This window comes from Ovis canadensis, chromosome 1 (assembly GCF_042477335.2).
Source record: "Ovis canadensis isolate MfBH-ARS-UI-01 breed Bighorn chromosome 1, ARS-UI_OviCan_v2, whole genome shotgun sequence".
Lineage (NCBI taxonomy): Eukaryota > Metazoa > Chordata > Mammalia > Artiodactyla > Bovidae > Ovis > Ovis canadensis.
In genome coordinates, this window is record NC_091245.1 from 250,661,760 (window position 1) to 250,684,352 (window position 22,593).

General features: G+C 43.1%; 1 protein-coding gene across 19 annotated transcripts in view; it reads right to left on the minus strand.

Annotated features, from left to right (window-relative positions):
* Nucleotides 1-22,593, minus strand: part of ZBTB38 (zinc finger and BTB domain containing 38) — a 134,465-nt gene that overhangs the window by 58,508 nt on the left and 53,364 nt on the right. For 2 of the 19 annotated variants that reach the window (XM_069563518.1, XM_069563569.1), the window contains 4 exons: nt 21,031-21,174; nt 19,828-19,902; nt 6,638-6,743; nt 2,242-2,307 (listed from right to left, as the gene is read on the minus strand). The gene's annotated coding sequence lies outside the window, so the exon portion shown is untranslated. Of the gene's footprint in view, nt 1-1,292; nt 1,789-2,241; nt 2,308-6,508; nt 6,744-19,827; nt 19,903-21,030; nt 21,585-22,593 lie in introns of those variants that run through there. The other 17 variants (XM_069563525.1, XM_069563606.1, XM_069563509.1 and 14 more) reach the window with 14 other exon arrangements.

A 22,593-nucleotide genomic window follows, 5' to 3' on the forward strand; every position in this document is an offset into this window, starting at 1 on the left:
GGGAGGTTTTGGGTTTAGCAGCATCTTCCTCCTAACACACCTACAAAGACCTTTCTCACAGAGACTCAGTATGCACTTATTGTGGGGGTGGGCTCAGGTTTGGGTCCGTCTCTACCGATAGCTCAGAGGTTACCGATGGAGGGATCAGGCAGAACAAGAGCATAAGCATTTTCTGATTCTGAGAATTTCTGAGATACCTTTTGTTTCAGTGGCGCTGGTGAACTCGTGATAATGAAACTACACCTTTGCACACAAGCCTTGACCAGCATTCTGGAGCACGTTACAAAGAAAAAACCTTAATTTTGAAAGTACTGAGCACAAAGGAGGAAAGAAAAAGCTCTTACTATGCAAGGTTTCTCTCTATGTACAGAATTATGGCTTAATTTTTAAGGCTTGAAGACCGCATTTAAAAACGTCTAAAACCAGTTCAGACTCTCCAAGAGAGGAAAAGAACTGCAAAATTTTCATGAAACATTTGGATTTTCTTAAGACAATCTTTTGCATATCTGTTACTGCATTTTTAAATAAGATGTGGTTACTAAGGAAACAAGTTCTGGCCCAGAGTTAATTTGAAACCAAAATATATTTGAGAAGTTAAGCTCAAAGGAAAGAACCCATGAAATAATTTTGAAAAGTGCCAGAATTTGGTACTTACAGAACCACAGCTGTATGGTCTGCAATGAACCATTCTAGGGACTCTTTTATTCAGTGAAGCTCTCTTTCTTCTAACAGAGTCATCTATATTTAATATTTCCCCCTTTAAAAATTATAATTCCTTGTCTCTCCAAATAACAGATATATAAATAATGAACTTATTCTTGTGTATCATTTAAAATTAATTTTGGAAGCATCTAAGTTTTTATTTTCATCTTTCATAAAACACGTTTAAAGACCGCTTCTTAAAATTTAAATATTTTAAATGTTTCTTATTAAGCTTGTTTGCGCTGTTCGAAATTATCTCCAGAAACCCATTTATTTTTAGTTTCAAACTAACATGGAGCTGAATCCACAGACTTTTCAAAAAATTCTTTTGTTGTCTGATGGCGCCACACCTATCATATATATGATTTTTTAAAAGGAATCATCTCACTTTTATAGCAGAGTCATCTTAGAAGTTTATAAAAGTTATATATTTATATAGAATCTGAATAGGAAAGGCCATCCAAGTGAATACCCCCACCTCACAAGTACAACTGTCTTATTTAATTTTTGTTTTAAAAGTCATATTTTAATCTAATATTCTTGCTACATGGCTCCAAAAAAATCTATAAAACATGCAAATTTCAACCTACCTGTATTGTATCACTTAATGCAGTGCTAGCATGACAAGACACTCAGCCATTTTTATGTAAAGCGATGGAGACCAACTGATTTCTCCGTCTTCTTGCTCTCAAGTTTTAGATGCAATTGTCACACACACACAAAACCATACGCAGAACAGCTTGAATGTACTGTGATCACGAGAACTGAATTTATCAACAGGAAAACAGGTTTGAAAAAACAAGTTTCTCATCCAAGGTTTCTCTGAGGCTGCAACCAAGGAGGTAGTGTGTTGAATTTTTTCCCCTTCCTCCTCTGAGAGTTCAAAGCCCGGAGCTGACCACTGCAAAGACCACTGTCACATTTGCTGAAAATCAAACCACTGATACCAGCACTGAAAATACGAATTCAAGAACCAAGTTGCTTGCACACCATGGAGTGCATCAGAGTTAAAAATAGATTCCACCTTGCCTTCTACCTGCATAATAAACATGTTAAGTTTCAAGTGTTTAATTTGATATTCACATTAATTAACAATACAACATACATTATTTAAAAGACAGCAAATGCAAGAAGAAAGGGGAGACACCATCTGGTAGCAGAGTTTAGTTGTTGTTTTTGTTTTTAGGGGTTTGGTTTTTTTTTGGCTTTGTTAAAAAAAAAAAAAGGTAAAAATCTATTTTGAATGTGATGAAAAGCAAACATCCAGAAGCAAATGAATCGGAACTGAAAGGTGATGCTGAAATAGCTAAGGCTGTAATGAGGCAAAAACAAGTCTTCGCTACCAGATGATATGGCATCCCGAGCATTTACATACTCACATCTGAAATACTAGGCAACGTGTAATGAATTCTCTACACAGCATGCACACACAGCACAAGCACGGCTAATCCTGCCTGCCATCTTAGGCTCACAGAAGCCAGAGACGCACTGCATGCAGCACACGAGCTCTGGGGAAGGAGGAGGCAGGGGACAGCTCACCTTAAATGCGGTATCTGATTAATGTTGTAAGTGACATTGCATATCAGCCTCAGAGTCTTGGTTCAACTGAGTAGGAGGGAACAAAGAAAAATGTCATCAACTGGTGATGCAAGATGAGCCCAATCACTAAACACTGTTTAGCAAACTCCAAATTCTGCAACCAGGCAGTAGAAGGCATTTCATACAGTTCAGCAGAGCTGCTGCACAATGACTGGGTCCTTCTGCTTCTGAGAATCAAACGGTCCTTTTTGCTAAGGAAGAAAATAAGCTGGAACGAACACTGTCATATCTTCTTCTTGAAGAAAGCTTTCAATACAGTATGTATCTGGCTCGGGATGCATTTTATAGACTGTTGATTTCATAGAATTGCTAGCAAACAGCAACAACAAAAACAAACCTTTTAAAGCTATTGTAAATTAAAGAGTCGTAGCATTTCTAGACTATTTTTCAGAATCCTAACTGGTGCCGGCAGGCTTGTAGAAGAATGCATGATCAGCTGTCTGTATCCGTGCTATAACCTCTAACCACAAGTCGTGTAAATGTATTCTGCTAAATGTATCTGCAGTACAGAACAGCAGATACCTCCTCATCAGAATGGTATGAAAATGTGAATGAATTTGCTTAAACTTAGAAGCAGAATAAAAGCAGTTACAGAAAGATAAATTAATGCTGAGTTCCTTTGGATGTCTAGCTGACCATCATGAACAATAAAAGCTGTCCTTAGGACACTGACCTAAATAATATTAAGTCTTGCAACAGCATACTGTACTTGCTCAGAATCTGGGAAATGCAAAATGATTTTTCTCCTTTTCCCCCCTCCAAAAGCTAAATTGTCAAGTAACAAGCCATTCACAGGAATGCCAAGAGGCTTTGTGTGTATATGTCATGCAAACTGTAAGGGAAGAAATGGTGTTGAGCTGACATTCGATGTTTCTTTGTTTTACTTTGAGGCTTATCTTAGCTATGCTCCCACGATGACATTGACATCATGGAGGTCAGAGCTGACACTGGGGTGCTATCCGTTTTATGAGTGAAATGTTTTCCGAAAATTAAATCTCATCTACTCAAACACCGAATTTCATGTCTTCTTCAATATCCCCTCCCTAACCCCGCTGCTCAAGATTGATGGGCTTTACTTTGGCTGTGTGTAATAAATCGGGATCACCTTCCGTAGAGGCTCTGATACATAATTGTAGGAATTAAATTTTTAAAGAAAAAACCTTCAAGAATCCTTAGGCATTCCCTTTCAGTCTTTCATATCAACATACACACACAATTGAAGCTCAAATTGCAGTGAAATGTTTAACATGTGGAACAAAAAATGTGGAAAGAGCTGCTTATTCAGGATTTTGAAGAAATGCCTAATAAGCAAAGACTGTTTTGCTACAAAACCAGTGTCACCATGTTCCCAAAGAGAGGAAAACAGCATAGCCTGCTAGAAAAATTTCCTCCAGATCCTGCCGGCAGGTAAAAAATCAGAAAAGCATTTCATTTATCACGCTGTAAAAATCATGAAGTCTTTTATTTTTAAGGAAATAGACCAGATTCTTTTCTACTCTTTCTTCAGCTACAAAGAAACCATACCCACCCCCACCCTTAGATCCTGGATATAAGCCAACATTTTCATAAAATGCTATGAGACTGATTTTGAGTATATAATACTATGTTTTTCTTCCTCGTATTTCTCCAAAAGTCTTTAATTGCCTATTGCATCACTAAATATGCTAACATTCATTAATTTCAACATGTGCAAAAATGAATCCCTCTTTTTTGGGGTTGCCTCTATTTTTTGTAAGGACTGACTGCAAATAATCAGATCAGCAAAACATTCCAGTTCCCCAGAATTTTTTTAAAGGAGAAAATGTATTTGAACATCTCAACATAGGTACTAGGTTTCACAATCGGATCCTTTGTTTCTAACTCTCATTCTGTCTCTTTCCACAGCACCCAAGCGATTTTTAGCTCAATGTATGGAAAGTGCCCAACCTACCTCTAACCTGTACTCTAATTTAAAGTCTCTGAGTCGGGCTGGCCAGATGGTCGGTCATACCTGAACCACACTGAGTCCTCTTCTCTTTGGAGCACATTTCTCTCCCACAACTATTCCAGAAATAAACGTGGCTTTAACGGAAATAGTAGCTTCTGGTCTAATACCAATGGTGGAGCCATCTTCCCCACCCCCACAGCATTGCTCTATGAGCTCTGGTTAGCACTGACAGCGATAGAAAATTAGAATGGAGTGTCCTTAGGCTAATTCCTTCTTTACTATGGCAGTTGAGAATTAGAGAGACTATAGCGCTCAGTTACAAGGTAACAGTTTAATGTATGGTCATCTATAAAGCAGAGTCCTGGGAGTGGGGTTGGAGGAGGTTGAAGTGAAAACCTAGGCATCTGATGCTCTTGGTGTCTGTCCAGATATTCCTCAGCAATAACTCAGACATTCACATTAAAATACTCACAAATTATCATGGAAGCTAAATACACACAATATGGAATCTACTCTGGACACGCAAAATGAAGTCACTGCCTCCTCTGTCTGAGATAATAAATGACAGTGACAAGGACAGTAATCCATACCAGGTCCCACAAGAGGAGTGCACAGTGTTATATCCGCTTTGTAGGGGCGGGGTGGTGAAGATGGGCAGGTCCCTGACTACTGCTTGGAAGCCAGGTGCCAGGGCAGGCAGTTTCCAAACCTCCCTGTGGGGTTCTCTGTCTACTCTTCTGTCAAAATGAGTCTAAAAGCCATGTATTGGTTTATTTTGTGAAGTTCCAAAGCATTCAACGAACAAATGTGGCTTGTTTACCAAACCTGTTTGTATTAAACAAATTTGAACTGTAGTTGAGAGCACCTATATGGATGAGCTTGTTTAGACAGACATTCTCGACCAGTAAATCCTGTTTTGCGCTTAAAAAAAAAACACACACACACACACACAAACATGCTCATGCCCAAATTACTTAAGCTTTGTCGTGATTACAAGTGGCAAGGGTATGCGCTCACTTATGATTTTTAAAAATTGCTTGCTTGTCAACCTCCTCGGGGCATAAGCACAAATGTTCGTTTATCAGGCAAATGCCTTTTCCGTGATGAAATTTTTAACCTGTTTTTGCCACTTTGATGAGTTAAGCACAAGGAACCCAAAATAATCTGGCAAGAGCAGGCTGGAGAAGGACAGAGCTAACAGTAAGGGGTGCCTCTTTCAGTCTGATTAACGCCCTTGCTTGCTTACAGCCTCCTTCTACAGTCTGAGCTCATTTTATTTTCAGTCCTGTGGGTTCAAGTCAAATTGCATGACTTATGCAAAGTACATAATTCAAGTATGAACAAAGCTTGACTCTCTGTTTAAAAAGAAACAAAACATAAAGTCAGGGCACTGAGTCCTAGAGGAATCCTTGGTTTATAAACATTTGGATTGGTTTGCACATTTCTTTGCTCCATTCACTGCATTAAAAACTACAGCTGGTTTCCGTTTATACCTAATATAGATATTCAACATTTGTGGGTAAATTTCTTACCAGGTTCAGCTATTCTAATCTCAATTTTTAAAAATTAAATGTTTACCAGATGTAACATTTCTGCTTAAGTTCATAGAATTTAAACGTTTTTATGAGGTTGCTTTTTACATTTGTTTGCAGGATGTTCGCAGAAGCAACATGGTGACAATTTACCAATGACTAAAAATGCCTTTGGGTGATATTTTAGCCTAAATTCTTAGGAAAGTCCAGGGCTACTTTAAACATCTACATTTTGCCTAAAGATGTAGGTGGGAACTTCTGCTTTCTACCTTGATCAGAGCTAAGTCTATGGTAGCTACCATTTATTGAAAACCTACATCATACTCAATATTTTAGCTATCCCTGGTAGCTCAGCTGATAAAGAATCCACCTACAATGCAGAAGACCCTGGTTCTATTCCTGGGTCAGGAAGATCCCCTGGAGAAGGGATAGGCTACCCACTCCAGTATTCATGGGTTTCCCTGGTGGCTCAGATGGTAAAGAATCTGTCCACGTTGTGGGAGACCTTGGTTTGATCCCTGGCTTGGGAAGATCCCCTGAGGAGGGCATGGCAACCCACTCCAGTATTCTTGCCTGGAGAATCCCCATGGACAAAGGAGCCTGGTGGGCTACAGTCCATGGGGTCACAAAGAGTCAGACATAACTGAGCAACTAAGCACAGCACATATTATTTAATTCTCACCCAATAATCCCTGTAAGATGAGTATTCGTTATCATCACCTTTAGGTGAGGAACTAATTGAGATTACCAGTCACACACAGCAGAGTTAGGATTCAAACCAAGTCCAGTTGATTCCAAAGTCTGGGTCTTTCCACCAATCTAAAGAGGATAAAACCTGCTTCATCCACACTCTGCCCTGATGTAAGAATCTTCTTACTGCGCAGACTTGCGGTAGAGAAGACTTCCACTCCCTGGAGCCAGGATCATCCCTGTTTAGATGAAACAGTTTCAACTCTCCAAGCTCTGGGAACCGTGGGTACCAACTGCAGACAGTTTGGACCAGCAAGTGGAAAAGAATAAGAAAAGAGGAATTAACTAGACTGTGTTGGAAAGTTAACGGTAGAAACCAGGATAACAATTTTGGTCAGAGATTTGTCATCATTTGGAAATGTTTTATCAGGCGAAATCAGTGGAAAACCTTATGTATCCATCTGAACAAACTACTTCACCTAATGAAGTCCCGTCTTTTTGTGGTACAGATGAGGAAACCAAGATTATGAGAGATATGGTCATTGGCCCAAGATCACACACTTAATAAGTGAGTTTACTCATTTCCTATATTAAAATTTTTCTACAAGCCTGCATTTGTGGGTAAATCTGTTATCTGGTTGTTAGATGGTCCTAATCTAAATTCTTAAAGAAAAATCAGTGTAACAATCAATGGACCTGGTTTCTACTCACAAATAGTATTTCTGTCCTAAACAGATAAGTCTGTATGATGAGTTCCTTCCCCAAAAATATTTTATTTTTTATTTTTAAAAGATTTTTTTTTATACAGACCATTTTTAAAGCCTTTATTGAATTTTTACAATATTGCTCCCATTTTGTGTTTTGGTTTTTTGGCTGTGTGGCATGTGGGATCTTAACCCCTGGCCAGGGATTGAACCTACACCCAGTGCATCAGAAGGCGAAGTCCCAACCATTGGACCACCAGGAAAGTCCCCCTAACACATTTTTAAAACGAACTTTTGAATGGGAAATTTTCCTCAACCAAGTTTAGTGTTTCAAGCGCACCATTTTGACAATTACCTCTTTATGTGGACATCTGCTTTTGCCCCCATTTAACATCCCTTCCAGCTCTGAAGGTTTGGGATTCTAAAAAATCCAGCCTCGCTTGCTTCCTAGGTTGGTTAGGCCAAGAGCTGAACTCTGAGCCTTGACTGTCTCGCTCATTGGCAGTAATTCTAGATGGCAACCAGAGAGTGAAGGGGGCTTTCTAATCAACTCGGTGAGCTCTAGCCTGCTCGGGATAGAAATATAAGAGGAGGATTCTCTCTCTCGACGCTCCTAAGGCAGTAGAACAAAGGGTTAGATAAATGGACGAGCATGATGAGTTTGAGCTCCAAGAAGCCTGCTCTCCAGTTCTTTCGTTGCTATTGTTCAGTCACTCAGTTGTGTTTGACTCTTTGGTCAATGCCAAAGTCGGCAGCATGCTAGGCTTCCCTGTTCCCAGCATCTCCCGGAGTTTGCTCAAGACATGAGCTTTCTCACTTTCATCCATCAGCACCTGTATAAGATGTGGGCAAGGAGCACACATTTGACGGCAAGGAGCCCTGGGGACCAAACCGAGGTTACCCTCAGGGAAAGGGCTGCAGGGAGAAGGGAATGGGAACCATGGGGTTTTCAACTGAAACAAAGTGGCGACTGACTTTATGTTTCCAGGGAGACTGTGGTAGACAACATCCCACATCACCCTCATCCAGCTCAGACTCTCCTGTGAGAATACTGTCAGCATGGCTCACCATCATTTTCAATATCACAACCTCAGCTCTAGCAGGAGATTGCCCCTGCTTTCACTGTGCAGTGCATTGGAAACGTGGCGCTAATAAGGATCTTGCCTGCCCACCGAGGCCAAGAGCATTCCTGCATCCTTAGTCACACATTTGTTTGCAGTCATCACTGTTTGCCACTCCCCAGATGGAGAGCAAATGGAACAACAGGGTCTTCTAGATCCTGAACTGACCAAAGACATTCAGCAAGAAGGCTGAATTTCTTCTTTCTAGAGAGATTAGCAACTAGTTTGAAGAGGGAAGGTGGGCATGTAAATGAGGATAGAGAAGGAAGAAATCTTACAGATGGGGAAAATCTATCCTCACATGAAAGGATAATCCTCTCCTTGTATCTATGTGCATCCTGGGCAACAAATATTCCACGACAACCTGGGAACAAAGTCATTTGCTTTTTTTTTCTCTCAGATAAATGACTTCGTATTTCAGAAAGGTCATGACCATCAACCTCTTCTCACCAGAGCAGCTTAACAAACCTCAGTGAATCTTTACTTCCTTTGCACTAAAGATAAAAGCACAGTAGTTTTTGTTGTATTGAACTGTCTGCCTTTACTCATGTCTCTGGCTGGCACCCTGTGAGACCTGTGTCTCTCCCACGGCAAACAGAGCATTGCCTAATGCAATGGAGGACTTCCACGGTTAGGCTCTTAATTGACCAACACCAAATTAGGGGTCCTTTCTCTGCTCTTACCATTCCCAGTGGAATCCTCAGCTTTATCTCCTGAAACCACTTCCTAAAATGAAAAAACTTGTTCCATGAGTTAAGGAATGGATCTGGGGACTAAAAATACCTATGGAAGTCTTTCAAGTTCTTAATCACTTGTTTACCAAGGTCGGGGGATGGGGGCACACGTTGTCTGGTGAGGAGACCACAGGCTATGTTTACATCTGTCCCTCCCAGAATAGGGAAAGGGGAGACAGAAATTAAGAGTGGCCTGATGACAACACCACAGCCTCCAAAATGTGCCTCAGCATTTCCCTGCACTGTCAGTGGCAGAGCCCGTTACACAGAATTACAGGATGGGCAAGGCACTTGGAAAGATGTCATCTAAACCCTTTCTTGAAGGGAGGAGAAAATCAGATTCAGAGAGTGTGTTATCTGAAAACCTCAGCAACCAGGATAAAAGCCAGATTCCTACAAGTATTCTACTCTTTGTAGCTCAACACACTGGCTCAACTAATAAAAAAATATCCACCTTTCACTTAAACGGATGCCTCAAAAATGATTATAGAATAAGTGAGTTAACAAATAGATTCCAGTATAGAGGGTTTGTAACTTCTTTCCCAGTTCCTCCTGGAAGACAATGTTTAGCTATTTAACTTTTTTAAAGCTCAACAGAACATAATTTTAAGCAAAAATAGTAAATATTAGCCAAAAATATCACCTGGGACCCAGTATCATTTGAGAGGTTTCAGAGAAGCAGACTTGATGGCTATATTAAGTCAATCAGATTAAGTTCAGCCAGCTGAAGTAGCTTTTATCCTATTTGGTTTGCAAAGAAAAAAAAAAAATCTCATGAGTTAGCATTAGCAGCTAAAAATAAGCTGCAGGTTTCATTTTCCGTTGTTCAGTACAGTTTTGAAACCAAAAGGTGCAAAACTAGGAGATTCACCAACACCTACTGAAGATCAACAACTCAAATAGTCAGTCCCCTTTCGGGCACAGAGTCCTGATTACAACTCGTAGCCAGGCCTGAGACACGTACACTTAGGCCCCTCTCCCCATGGTCTCTTGAGATGACTGTAATAAATAAGATGCGGCAGGAAATTAGGGGCTGAGGCCAGTCCTGGGGGGGGGGGGACAGTGGCTTGTGTGTGTTTCTTGTCATATCCGGATAGAATGCCACGTAGACAGCAGCCCCATAGGCACAGCTTTGATCTTAGATGGCGCTGGGGACCCCTCCACAAAACAACTGAGTAAAGAATTCTAGAATTTCGCTGGGCTGAGGCCCTGATGGGAATGAGCACAGCGGGGAGCCCTTGACCTAAATGCCCCAGGGCCTTGTGCAATTCCCTACTGTGAACCCCGGCAGCTCACGATAAGCTTAATTTCAAAACTGTCTTCCCAGGGCCAAGTCTGGCAAAAAGGTGTTTGACAGAGGCGCAAATGCTTCAGAGGGAAGGCAGCCATCGCAGGCTGGGGCGTTCAGCTGTGGCACGAGGCCCAGAGAGAGCAGAGCTGGTGAGAGAAAGCCCTCTACTGAATGAGACTGGTGGGGGGAGCGGGGGACGCACAGAGAAGGGTTAATCTCCTTCCATTAGAGGAGGGGCCCTTTGGTGAAGGTGAAGAGAATAAACTGTATGAAGAGCACGGAAGACAGAGAGCCATTCTAGAGAAGAAATTACCGTGCTGTGGCTGGAAGGATGATTTGTCCTAGAGTTTCACTGGGAGACCGTTTCTTAGATCTGAGTCGTCACCTCGCTTTGAAGTTATAGCCTCAGGGTGGGGGAAGGGGGAGCTTCACACGTAGCCCTGCAAGACTTGAGCTTCAGTTGCATCTGAGACGGGCCAACTCTGACTGACTCCGAGATGCAGAGGGTGAGGCCAAAGCCACTAGGACGCTGCCTTAGAAGCCAAACCATAAATTGGCAATAAACAATAGGAGTTGCTCACAAAAGAGAAGCCAGTGGCTGAATCCCCCTTTCTTGGGAGTGAGGAACAACCTCCCTCTTTAATTAAACTTTCAAAAAGTTGTTTTTAATAGTTTGGGGGGAACTAGTTTAGGATTCACAAGAAGTTGCAGAAAACAGTACAGTAGCTGTATGATGTCACCTATCTTCTCAGAATGATAGTATCTGGTATCAATACTTCTGTAAAACATTCTCTAAACCAAGAAAGCAATACTAATACTGGTACAACACTGTTAACTTAGGTACAGACTACTACTTCAGATTTCAGCAGTTTTTACATGCACTTGTGTGTGTGTGTGCGTGCACGTGTGCGTGTGTGTGTGTGTGTCAAGAGTTCCACGAAATTTTATCACATGTGATGACTGGAGTAATTATCAACACAATCCTGATGCAAAACTACACCACCACCAGAAAGAAACCCCCTGCGCGACCCCACCTTCCCCCAAGCCTAGTCCCTGGCACTGATCTGTTCTCAGCACTATAATTTTGCCCCTTTGATAATGTTATATAAATGGAATCTTGCAGTCTGTAACCCTTTAGGACTGACTTTCTCTCACCCAGCAGAACGCCCTTATGAGCCATTCAAGTTGGAAGGGTAGATGTGACTTTTTATTGCTGAATAGTATTCCATGACATGAATGTATCACAGTTTGTTATCCATTCACCCACGGAAGGACATTCGGCGGGTATCCAGTTTTAAGCTAGAGCAAATAAAAAGGCTATGACTATTCATGTGACTGCTAAGTTGCTTCAGTGAAGTCCAATTCTTTGTGACCCTATGACTCCTCTGTCAATGGAATTCTCCAGACAAGAATACTGGAGTGGGTTGCCATGCCCTCCTCCAGGGGACCTTGCTGACTCAGGGATCAAACCCACGTCTCATGTCTCCTGAATTGGCAGGCACGTTCTTGACCCTTAGTGACACCTGGAAGCCCCATTTGTGAAGGTACTTAGGTTCATTTGTGTAAACCTAAGTTATCATTTCTCTTTTGTAAATATCCAAGAGTAGGAATATATGGTATATATATGCTAACCTTTATTAAAAACTATCAAACTCTTTCAGAGTGTTGCACCATTTATACTCCCACCAGCAGCGTATGAGTGATCCATTTTCTCTACATCCTCACCAGCATTTGGTAACATCAGTATTTTTTTTTTTTTTAATTTTAGCCATCCTGATAGACTCATCGGAGCTCATTTTGATGGCCCCCAGTCAAGGTGGCCGTCACTTGTGGGGCCTTCAAAGCTTGACTGGTGTGGCTTTAGGTCTCTCTCCCTGTTCCAGCTTTCCAAATACTGTCTACATAGCAATGTGTGCTGTTTGGCATTTTGGTGATGGAAAATGAGGCTCTTGATGTAGGGTGAGGACTCAGGTTTGTCCAGTTGCTCCTGACATCGGTAGTAGGATTTCACCATCTGGGAATGTTGGATTTCTTTAAGGCAGTATTTCTTGGCCCAGCAGGCAGACTTGATACCGGTGACATTCACTCCCATGGAGAAATATGAAGGTCATGATATAACAGCCATGTGGTGGGGATAGACTTTGCCTGGGCTGGGGTCTTCCTGAGGTTTTAGCCAGAGACTGTGTAAGTGCTTTTTATTCCTAAAGTTAGTACCTTATTAGCACGGGGTGGTGGAATGGTGGTGGGACATAAAGTCAGCAGAGACAGGTAAGGACAGGACCACCAGTGGCACTTGTCAGATGTCAGAGGCCCCACTGAACACTTCTTGCCCTTGGACTTTCAACCTACTCTGTTGACTGCTCAAGACTCTCCTGCAGCATGTGGACACCTTGTCTGGATGTCATGGACCTCTGATTTCTACCTCCTGGGAGTTAGATTTGAGGCAATGCTGTCACCACTACAGGGAGCTTCCCAACCTAGGGATCCAGGTCCTGCCAGCAAGTAAAATTCCATCTGAGTAGCAGAAGGTGCCTCAGCCAAGGAAGGTGTTCAGATGGCCAGGGAAATGGGCTTTGAAAAGGGCCAACCCCATGGGGATGACTCAAACTGCCCCAGCCATGTCTGGAAAGTCATCCTCCATCTGTTGTACCCCTGATTCAAGGGAGGCTGTGAACCTTCCCAGAACCCACACCCATCAAGACCCTGCTTCCACAGGTTTGGCCAGGAGGCCAAGAATCAGGAGGGCAGTGATCCTGCATAAGGATAGCCAAGAGATAATGGACATCCTGCACAGAAGCAGGGGAGCTTGGTGATCCTAGGCAGATTCCCTCATGCTTCTGAATGGAGGACGGATGCTGTGAAGGTTCTCCTCTGGGTTCCTCTCGGTTCTGGCTCTTGTGCTTCACCCGGTGTGTTCACAGGAGATGCATGTGAACTTGGGCATGGAGGAATCTAGATGGTGTCTTACAGAACCTGATCACGAACTGGGGACTGTTGGGGGCTGAACAGTCTCTGGAGGCTGAACTGGAGGCTGAACCTGAAAGCCAAATGATGAGATGGTGGTCTGATGACTTTGAGAAGAGTTATGCAGGTGGGATGCATAGTCATACTTCCACTTAGAAGGCGGTGAGAATTTTTGGATTTGGTTGTTGTTTGTTCACTATGTTCTCTGGTATAACAGAACATTTTCCAGGTTTCCATTCTTGGAGACCTCTTCTCTAATTCACTGCTCCATTTGGCCATGTGCTCTTACTTACCTCCCATCAGAAGGCGGCCAAGCACATAGCACTTTTCAGACACAATGAGGTAGGTGGAGATGGGGGCAGTACCTCACCTGACCATGAATTTGGATAATGAGACTCCATCCTTAAGGCTGAACCACGGCAGTGCCCCTCAGCTCTGGCTTTGGCTTTTCCACTCATGCCCCCCGTGACCTAACATTTGCCCACAGTGTGAATCTTGCTCTGTCCCTGCTCTGTTCTCTTGGCTTCTGACTCTGGACCCCACCTCCTCCTTGGCTCTTACGGCCTGGATCCACATGGCTGCCCTATGTCTTCCTCGGACTAAGTGTTATCATCTTGGTGCTCAGGGCACAGGGTAGTCCCTTAGGGTGTCCCTCACAGGGTCTGGGCTGCCCACACGTGTCCTGAGATATGCCCTGCCTATCAGAAGGCAGATAAGCATTCTCTGGTAGAACCAGGGGCTCACTTTAGGAGTCAGTCCTATCACAGTGCCTTGTCTCTACTACTGTAACAGAGAACAAATCTGACTCCATATTGGAGCTATTCCTCCAGCTCTAACCCTTGCACTCTGTTGCCTGTGCTTAGGCATGCTGGCTCAACACTTTGTGAAAAAGAATGCAGTCAGCAGTCCAAAATGTCCATGATATCCCAGTCTCAAGACTGTGACCTTTAAAAGTATAACACTTCTCCATTCATACAGAGATAAAAAGTTGCATAATAGAGCATAACATTTGTCTTGTTGGAGGTTTACAGGAACATTGTGACCAGATCTACGTAGAAGACTGCAAGAACAAAGGATTCCAACATCTAGATGTTTGCAACAACCAGTCAAATCTGTTCCTGTTTTAGTATAAAGGAAGCCTGAACTCTAACTTGGGTAAGATGGTTGCTGGCTTTCTGAATAAAGTTGGTATTCTTTGACCCAACAACTCACCTCTCAATTTATTGTCCTGTTGTGCAGGAAGCAGTACAAGCTAGGACTTAGTAATGCTACCTAGAGGTTGGGTGGATCAGGCCCCTTGTCCCTCAAGGTCTAGTTCTTCCTCTGCCGCTAGATCGCTGGGTAACAACCACAAGTGAGTAAATGAACCATTCTGTGGCTCAGTTATCTTATAGTTACAGTCAAGTTTCCAAACTCCCTAGCTGATAAACTTTCAACTGTATCATATCAGGATTAAGGAGAAATCTAAAATTCAGAAGCCAAAAAACACCTTTAAGTTAAATTCTAGTTTGGATGTACTAGCTTACAGTTCCTTGACTTTTTTCTGTCTAGTATGTGTTGCTGAAAAATGAGTGTTTATTAAATTGAACACAGTATTATCAACAGTCCTCAGGCCTTAATGTGCATAGGGACTGGGAGGGTATATTAAAATACATATTCCTAGGCCCTCTCCTCAGAACTTTCCATGCCACTGGGGCCTAGGAACATGCATTTTAACATAAGAAACTGAAGGGGACTTAGATTTTGAAATAGACATTGGTAACTTTTCAGGGGCTGATTTATGCATTAGGAACTTTAAAAATAGGCCATTTGACCTACTGATTCAATTCTAGGAATTTTCCCTCAGATGTCCACCAAGATTTATTTATAAGAATGTTTTTACGTTTATAATAGCAGAACACTAGAGGCAATAAAAATGTACATAAAAAAGAATGGATAAATTAAGACATATCCATGCAATGGAAACACAGCCATTAAAAATAAAAATTTCAAAAGATCATTTAGTGACTTGGAAAAATGTTTACAACATAATGTTAAGTGGGGTGAAATCATCTAGTGACTTGGAAAAATGTTTATAACATAAACAAATTTAAAAAGAGGCATATAAAATAGCATTTCACTAATGTTCAAAAGAAGAAAAGAATATATATGAAAAAACTGACAAAAAATACGTCAACATGTTAATATTGAATTGTTGCTTGGTTGTTAGATTACTGGAGATTGTTGGTTTCTTCTTGATACTTTTCTTTATTTTCCAGATTTTGTATAATGACTAGTTATGGCTCTTTTTGTTTGAAAAACAATGCTGAATTTTTTTTTTTTAAGTAAAGAAAAAGAATTTGACTCATGAGGAATGAAAAGAGAGGGAAGAGAAACCTCTTAGGAGCCTGGTCCAGCCATGGCCTTGCTGCTGTAGGACTTGGAAGACAGACTGCGTCTGGTGCTGGGGTGAATTTTAAGCTACATTCTCTTTTGCAGAGTACCTTGGTATAGTCAATGCCCGGGAATTTGGGTCAATGAGAAAATCCTTTTCACTAGATACTACTTTCTTGCTACATTCGAAGATAACAGACTATAGGAACAGGGACGTGGAAGGGAATTCAGTTTGAACAACATCTTCACTGCTCTCGAGTTGATCTCATGCTTGTTGCCTCTGTGTATAAAGCCCGTGGCCTCACCCCAGAACACAGCATAGACTGACTGCACACTGCTTAGGGGCTTCTGGACAGAAGAGGGGCTTCATTCCAGCTTGTGAGACTCCAGCCAGGGCCAGAGCTTCCATGGAGCTTCCAGCCTTCTTCCATGGAGGCTTTCAAAGCCTCCTCTGGCCAATGCACTGGGAGCCCCATTGAATGCCAGGAAGCATCTTTTTATTGGCAGATAGATGGCTCAACTCTACTTTCTCTCATGGATCTCAGTGAATCCCAGGTCAAACCTGAGTAAGAGTAGAAGCTTCTTGGTTAGACCTCTGGCCTAGGGAGCCTAACCTTTCCAAATGTCCTTGAAATTTTTACACCACATGCTTTGGCTAGTTAGGAAATGGTGCTAAGGATTTCAGGTGCAAGTCAATTTAGAAAGATCAATCAATCAACCAATAAAAATCCAAACACTAATACTGATCACAAAGACGGAATTGTTTTCATCAACACCCTAACTTGCCACATATTTTCTTAAGTTGTCCAAGCCATTTCATATGTATTATCTTACTTATTCTGACAGAACCTCAGCTTTACACTTTTAAAAATACCATTTCGGAGGTGGGAGGAAGCTATAAAGTTCTGATGAAAACCAGAGGCTTGAGTTAAAAACAAAACACTGAAGTCTTCAGTGTGGTGTTTTCCAACTGTGTTCTTGACAAGAAGTCAGGGGATTTCAGCATGAGAAATCACGAAGCCCCATTACCATGAATTCTCAGCTTTGGTGACTGTGATGTGGCCTGATTGCAAAATCTTCCAAAGGGAGTAACACAACATTCATAATGCTGACCCAGGGCAAGAGGGGGGCTTGTACTTCTATGCCCTGAAAAGTATAAAACTTTTAACCTGGGGTTAAAAATAATCAACTGGTCCAAGCACTGCCTGCATCAGCCAACTGTGCCCAGACCACATCTGAATCAATAGGCACGACCTAAGCTCTGAAAAGACTATGTAGCCTCACATTGAATTGTACCCCTCATATGAATTGGAGAATGGGAAAAAACCCAAACATATTATATATATATTAAACTGAATCACCTTGCTATACACCAGAAACTAACACAACATTGTATAAATCAACTATACTTCATGGCAACCCATTCCAGGACTCTTGCCTAGAAAATTCCATGGATGGAGGAGCCTGGTGGGCTACAGTCCATGGGGTCACAAAGAGTCAGACATGACTGAGTGACTTCACTGACTTCAACAAAAATTTTTAACTAAAATAAAATATAAAATTATAAGTTAAGGAAGCTTGAGATAGTCTAACTTTTTCCATAATATCTACTTTGACACATTTTTGAAAACGTTGAAGATCGAAATATTTACAAAGTGTATTTGTTACCCCTGCCTCACTGGTGGGTCTGTAGTGTTAACCTAGCATGCTGTGCTAGCCCGATGAAGGGGTTGTGTTGATGGCAGTGAAGTTTTGATTTGGTGGTGGCACACCTCTCTCTGCCACCCTAGGCAGCTAGACATTAAAAATCAGGCTGATCCCAGCTCACTCCCTCACTCCTCTGGCAATTCCTGCATCCTTAGTACTTTGAGGAGTCATTCTCACATGGCAGTTGAAATTAACAATCTGTGACTAACAGTCTCCCCAGTGAATAGACCCTGACTCCTTTTCCTTCTTGACCATGGTCTTGGCTCCGCCCTTCCTGGCAGACTCCTTTAGGCTTGAACATGTAGCAACAGACCATTCCCATTCGATGCCAGCTTTTGAAACCTGGTACTTGTTCTCAGCTTACTCCTTGCGGCTGCTCCCTAGTTGCAGGTCCTGGGCTCTCCCAGTCAACCTGGCCTTATCTTTAGTTTTCTCCGCTAACCCAGCCAGCTCTCCACTCAGTAGGTTCTTTTGGGACCCACCAAACCAAGAAAGGCAATGGCAACCCACTCCAGTACTCTTGTGTGGAAAATCCCATGGACAGAGGAGCCTGATAGGCTGCAGTCCACGGGGTCGTTAAGAGTCGGACGAGACTGAACGACTTCACTTTCATGCAGCGGAAAAGGAAATGGCAACCCACTCCAGTGTTCTTGCCTTGAGAATCCCAGGGACGGGGAAGCCTGGTGGGCTGCTGTCTATGGGGTCACACAGAGTTGGACACAACTGAAACAACTTAGCAGCAGCAGCAGCAAACCAAGAAAATGGACTTTCAAAGGTTGAAGCATTTTTGCAACAAATCCACTCATTCTTCTATCCCACTCCTCCTGATGTGAGGGGACTGGGTGGGGGCGAGGCAGCAGTAATAGGAGATGAGGCCAGGCTTTGAGAGCTGTGTTAAGTCAGTCAGTAGCTGGCCTTCCCACACAATGGACAATGTGTGTTCTTCAGGGTGTGGGTGTGAGTGCCAGAAATGTCAAGTCCAGGAGTAAGATAGAATCCAAAACCAGAGTGTCTAGCCAGATATTGACAATGAAACTAGAGAAGTAGGTACCAGGCAGCTCAGGCAAGGACTGGAAACCATTTTTATAGTCTGTGTGCTGCTAAAGTGAGCACATGCAGCCCATTTGTATTGAAGATCTTTACGATGCCTTGCGGCCATCATAGAGGCACCACCATATGGTTTCTGATATTTTCCAGCAAGAGGGATACTGCTCCAAGACCAACAATGATGAAAAGACTGCATAACATATAAAATCAGTTCAGGGTTCTTCAAACAGGGCTTATAATCTTACCACTCATGATTGCACTAAATGTTGTGCAACTTTTCCTGAAAAGAAACAGCTAGAACTATACATCAAATCCTTTGGGTAGCATTAATACCCTCAGCTGGAGTCTTTTTTAGTCTACTTTCACATATTTCTCTTGTAACTTGGTTTCAGGATCCCATCTTGTCAGGAATTTCCCCCTCCCCTTGGCAATATTAAAAATTATGCCAAGATCTAGAGCAGGGTAGCTTCCCAAATTCCCCAGGAGCAAACAGAACCATGAGCTAAAAAAAAGGAAAAAACAAAACAAAACCCACCAAGAGCTTTCCTAGTGACCACTAGGAGAACAGAATTCTGCTGGACAATTCCTACAAGCATGACAGACCCAGAATGGCCTTAAACCAAAAGGACCCTGGAGGGGGAAAAAGTGGGGGGAAGAATGCCCTTCGTGGTTCACTGGCCACTGGTGGCCTACCGGTGCTTATGTAAAGGCTCAGCTTTAGGACAGATGGAGGCATCTTGAAAAACCTGCTCCTTGCCCACTCCTTACCAAAAAGTGTCAGTTATATTAATATAATTCTAAATATCTGATCTCTTTTTACTTCCCCCACTACTTCATTCTGCTATCTTATCTTTGAGCGTCTCTAAGTTCCTCATTATGCCTTGCAGAGAGGACGACTTCTTCAGAAACACTCCAGAGCTGTTACTGGAAAGTGGCTGTCCCCCATCCAGGGACTACATTTCCCAGATGCCTTTGTACTTAGATGTGGTCATGTGACTAGCATTTTAGCCAATCAAATGTGAGTAGATGTGTCCTGGCCACTTCAAGGCAGAGGCCATAAAAATCTCCATGTGCACTTTTTCACACTCTTTTTTCCTCCTCCACTGGGAAGTGGAAACAATCCCAGGTGATCTTTAAAACAACATACTGCAGAAGGTGGAGCCTCTCTCAACCTGTGTCTCTGAATGAATGTGTGACTTCTACTGTTACATGACCAAGAAATAAACTTCTATTGTGTTTAAGTCATTATACTTTTTCTAGTCTATTACAGCAATTAGCCTATCTTAACTATTACTATCATCCTCTTTGATACGGCTGTTATTGTTGTGTGCAGAAGTCCCTGTGCCTTCTTCCCTTTCCCTGTACCTTTCAACAAAATAAAAGAACAGATTTAGTCAACTAAATTCAAGCAGCCATTAGGGACAAATGACACTCACCAAATCAATGGTCACAGTGTTCAGATCTTATAGCCAGATGAAGAGTGGTTTAGCAGAGCCTCACTTCAAGACCACCTGATATATTAAGATAAAACAAAAAGTAAAATGTAAGATCTACCAAACAGATGTATTAGCATGCAATGGTTAATCTTCAAAGGGTGTTGTCAGTTTACAAAGGAATCTGCCGCTCTTTTCCAGTAAGCAACAAGCTTCTCAATTGCATTTATAACATGAGATACATTTTAAAATACCCTTACCCCATCATTATAGAACAGAATTTATGGAGAACAATTCTACTCGGCTAATTACGCTATACAAAGACTAGATAATGACTCAGGAGATGACTTTGGATGCCAGGAGAACTGGGTATGATTTCTATGTCTGTGTGCTCTTCAATTCTTAAGAACAACGTTAAAACTTTTCTCGTGGGAATTTAACTTTCTTGGGTAGAAACTTCCAGAGCTTGTAAAATTATAGGCTACACAAAGACTTAAACTTGTTTCAGTGAAATTAAAACAGACATCAAAGATACATTATCATCCGTCTCTGTGTTTCATATCATCCCAGATGCAATGGCACAAGCAGGAATGAAAATAAGCTCTCTGAAAACAGGGAGATGAGACAGTGGAGGTGCACGAACCGGAACAACCACAGAGAACCAGAAACACGCTGCGTATGGGTGGCAGGTTGTGGTCATTTTCTTACCAGAGCTGCCACCTTTTAGCAGGTTAGGTGTGAAAATACCACTTGACAGCACAGGGCACATATTTGCCTAGAATGGGGTTTATTTTTGTTTCTGATGATTTGGTATAAGATCCAGGAAACAAACATTTCAGAACTCTGAACAAACACGCTGGCCGTCCAAAATAGAGCACTAGCGGGGAAGGACGAAGAGGAAACAGAATGAGGGGTGACGGGGAAAGGCACGATGCGGGCCCTTTTCACCAGAATTTGGCCTTACTCTGTGTGTGTGTGTGTGTGTGTTATTTTTTTTGTTAAGAGGAAATGCGTCCTGGTCTGGGCCTGTGGAGAAGAGAAAGATCAGAGAGATCCCCTCGGTGCCGTGTTTGGAGGGTCTCCCAGATGCAGCCCCCACACCCTCCCCCTGGGCTGGGGCCTGCCAGGCGCAGGTGTCAGGGAACAAGATGGCGCCCCACAGTGAAGGGCGCGGTGTGAGGGGGTCTGGGGGCGGCCTGCACTTACTCCGAGGCGCTGGCTCCTCTGAAACCCAGACGCTGCCAATTCCCTGGGCTCAGGAGTTCTAACCGCCTTCTTGCTCTGGGTTCTTCACTTCTGGTCGAGATCAGCTCCACATATTTTTCTGATGATGTCACCCATTCTGACTTCCTACATTTTGAAAGTTGATCTATAAGTAAAACCTTCTGTGAGGCTTCAAAAAAACAAAACAAAAAAAAGCAGCAGCATAAAAGAAAACCAAGGTGTGCTGTGGGGCGATGGAGAGGAGGAGGAGAGAGGCAGTTGCCTCCTTATTTTGAGATTTGCTGCAGCCTGCGAGTGCCACTCCCCAGCCAGTTTCCTGGCTGCAGAGGGAGGCCAGTGGCCGGGCGTGGGTGACGTCAGGGCCAGGCCTGAGTCATCGCCAGCGGCCGGTCTGCCCTGCCACTCGGAGGGGGACAAAAGGAACCTTTGATGTCCAGAGGCCCTCCTCTCGGGACACTCGCCTGTACGAGCAGCAGGCCAGAACATTCCTGCCGCCTCCCCACCCCCGGCCGCCCTTCCTACTTCCGGAACCGTCCCAGGCAGATTCAGCAAGTCCTCCTCAGGGGACATTGCCCTCCTGCATGGCAGAGGCAAGGCCGCTTTCTGCCAAAGCAGCAGCAGGGGAGGGGGCTTCTCTGGGGATTTCTCACTTCACCCTCTGGCATCCCCCACCTCCCACTTCCCTGTGGTGCCACCTTACCCAGGGAATTGCAGAGCTTCGAAAAGAGTGCGGGAAAGGTGCAAGGTGCTCTTGTCACCCTCCCTGGACAGCACACAGTGCTCAGGGTCTATTCTCTGCCTTGGGCCCTGACTTCTGGGTACCAGTGTGAGTTTGTGCTGCCTGGATTCAAGGGGTCTCCTCTCTTTAAGAGGGAGATTTATATCCCAGTCCTGCCACAGGGTGCAGTAAACACATGGTGAATACATGAATGATAGTTTTAAAATAAAATAGTAGAGAACGTATATTGTGTACTTGCAGTGAATGTTGGCACTTCTGGGCTAAGTGCTTTACAAAGATTATTTCGTTTATGGTTTTCATGACAAAACTATGAGGCAGGTACTGTTATTATCCCCAGCTCTACAGATGAGGTGCTCAGAGAGCTTAAGACACTTCTCTGAAGTCTCACAGCTAGTTAATGGCAGAATCTAGATCTTCTGATCGCAAATCCTGTGTTCTCAAGCATGATGCGGAGTGGCTGAGCGAATGAAGGAATATAGACCAAGAGCAGCCTGTCCAGGTGAGGGGAAATGGGAGTAATGATGGGGCTTGAAACCAAATCCTACAAGGAAATTGTGGAGCAATTAGGTGCGTTCTGTCGACAGTAGTAGGCCTCAGGCTCTTCTGATGGGTCAACACCACGTCTGAGGCTTGGTGGGATAGACAGAGTGGCCAGGGGGGTAAGTCAGGTCCAAGGACCCAGTCAGGGCCCAGTCAGGTCCAAGTGGCAGTGAGGAGCCAGGAGGTTTGGTGGCACATGGTGACTGCAGGATCTGAGATCACAGTAGACAGAACAGGAGCCGAGTCCTAGACTTGTCTTAATAGCC